We start from the raw sequence: 2,866 nt of genomic DNA, 5'->3' as shown, positions 1-2,866 counted from the left end.
TCCAGGCAAACTTAAGTCCAATTTGTTGTGCCCATTTGTTGTGATAAAAGTTTATCCTTATGGTGCTGTGGATATTAAAGATCCTAATTCTGGAAAACTTTTAAAGGGAATGGACATAGACTAAAACCTAATTATATAGGGGATCAACATAAATATAATGATGAAATGATTTTGGGTCAACCAGAATGAGCACTGGTTACGTCGAGCTGATGACGTAAAACCAAGCGCTTTGTGGGAGGCAACCCATAGTTATCAGTGTGCTTTTGTTTTCAATGTTGTTTGTGTGTGATTAAGAAAATTTAGGGTAGTATTTTTGAGAATATTATGTTTTAGTATTAATTTTAAGACTTTATTTAGTGATCTAGACATGTTAGAATGAGTATTTGGATGTTAAGTTGACTAGTGCAAAATTAAGCACTAACGCTTAAGCGCCAATATTCAGAACCATGTGCAAAATTCAATTTCTAGAATTTTTAAATGCTAATTGGTTAACTTAAACATGTCATGGTAGTTTTGGAACGTGCCTAGAAGTTATTTAAAGGATTTAGGCCTATTAATAGAAGGGTTTTGTTATGGAATTTCACCCAAAATCATTTTTAGCCCTAAAAGTCTAAGAAAGAGAGATTTTGAGAAAATGTCTTCATGGGAGATGGATTTAAAGAAAAAGGAAGAGGCCATGAGGAAGAAATTCATTATTTAAAGTGCACAAGAGATGTGTAATGGTTTCTTAGCTGTTAGTATTGAAGGATAGCAGAAAAGATCAACAGCATTGAGACTAGGGTCGCTTTACTTGAGACAAAGGTAAACGAAGTTAATACCCATCTAGATCATATTAGATGGCAATTTTTCCAAGGGAAATTTTTCATATTTGACCGTTGGAAGGGGACTCTAGAAAATTACTAATAGAGGAGAGTCAATTTTTCCACTTTAAATTTATGTGCACCATCAAAAGGTGTTAAGTTTGTTAGTGTTTATGTCTTGTGTTTAGTGTTTGTATCACTTATGTGTTTAATTGTAAATGTGTGTTAAGTGTTTTGTACTTAGGAAAATTTTCTCATCCAAGACTATTTGGAGAGAGAACTAAGTGTTAAATGTGTTTGTACTTATTTGTGAATGAATATAAGATTATTTTTATGAAAATTTGTGTTATTTTTAGCCTCAAATTGAATTAATTATTATGGAGAATTTTTAGAGAGAAAGGAGTTATAAGAAGTAAAAATAGTCATTTAACGGCTATGAGACCATTTAAGGGTGGTTTACTTAGGTTAATAGTGCATTTTACTTAAAAATTAAAAATTTCAAAAATTGTGCACTGGCGCTTAAGCGCCACATCTCGCTCTTAAGCGCGAGCCAACTCGAGAGGCAGGCGCCTAAGTGCCACTTACCTGTGCTTAAGCATCGGTTCACGAAAATCGGTTTGCAAAAGATTAAAAGTGAGTTTTAAGTTCGAAAATACCATTTTTCACACCTCCTGTCTTCTTCCCCAACTCAAAGTCACGATTTTGAGGACTAGGGCAAGTTAATTTTGAAGATGTCTTGGTGGAATTGAGTGAGATTTACTAAATTAAAGTTCCTTAAGTTAAGAGCTTTACTTCTATACAAAAATTTTGAATTTTCACCATATATTTTAAGTACATTTGGAAGATTTCAAAAATTTACTATTCATGGTGAAAAGTGAAGAAAAATCTATGAAAATTGCTTGGGAAGTTTAGTTAGTGCTTTTGGAAGTTTAGTTTAGTGATTTAAACTGGATTTTTAAAGTTATTTTTGAAATTTATCAACTTTTTAGAATGACACCAAGAATGAAATGGAGCAAAGGAAAGAGCCCATCTAATTCAAGCAAATTTGTCAGTTCAAAAGCTTAGGATCGATATATTGACTCTCTACAGTCATAAAAAGTGATTCAGGAGCGATGTTTTAAGAGTTCAGGTGGAGAAGTGGAAAACATGATAGTCCACCAACAGTGGGAACAGTTTTGTTGTTTCTCTATTGTCGTTGCAATTTCTGTTATAAGGGAGTTTTATGCAAATCTCCCAGAGGCTGAGAACGATCGAGTTATGGTTCGAGGAAAGTTGGTACCTTTTACTCCAGAGGTAATCAACTTGTTTTACCATTTACCACCGGAGACTTTGTGTTCTTATGTGAATTATAGTCCTACTTGAAGCAGAGTTAGATGAGATTATTTCATACTTGACTATTGGAAGAGGACTTTGGAAGATTACCAATAAGAGGAGAGTAAATTTCCCAACTTCAAAGTTATGTGCACCTTCAAAGGCCTGACACTATTTCATTTCTGCTTCAGTGAAGTGACCAGAGAGAGAGCAAAGTTGAACTATTATATTCAAGAGGGAAAGCCCATTAACATAAGGGCTTTGATCTATCACACTATCATCAGTTCAGCTACTTTTGCTACTGTGCTACTGCAGGTATGAGATTTGCTTCCTTGATATTTTTGTAATGCGAGCAGGCTGGAGTAAAATATGATAGTTTGGAGGAAGTCCTGTTACCTCTAAAGCCCATCACGAAGGTGAATGTGAAGACTTATTCTGAGCATTCGATTTTTGACTAGAGAGGAGGATTTTTTAGGAGCTATGGAATGGAAACATCCACTGCATCTACCTATGCTGCTTCTTCATCTAGACCGTATACTTCACGTGTTTCTACATCTAGAGGTGATTCTACTAAGACTCAGGATGAGTTATTGCAGAAGATGAGGGATAATATTAATTTTATCGCCGATAAGGTACAAAATTTAGAGCGTTTTACAGATCACACTAATAGTTATAATAGAAGAAAAAGTGATTATGAAGAGAAATTTCACTCATCTTTCGAGAGCCTGATTAGAGGTGAACCAGAAGTGCAATTT

Source organism: Phalaenopsis equestris, unplaced genomic scaffold, assembly GCF_001263595.1.
Source record: "Phalaenopsis equestris unplaced genomic scaffold, ASM126359v1 Scaffold000374, whole genome shotgun sequence".
NCBI lineage: Eukaryota > Viridiplantae > Streptophyta > Magnoliopsida > Asparagales > Orchidaceae > Phalaenopsis > Phalaenopsis equestris.
The sequence above is the reverse complement of the archived record's forward strand: the minus strand, read 5'-3'. Positions refer to the sequence as shown.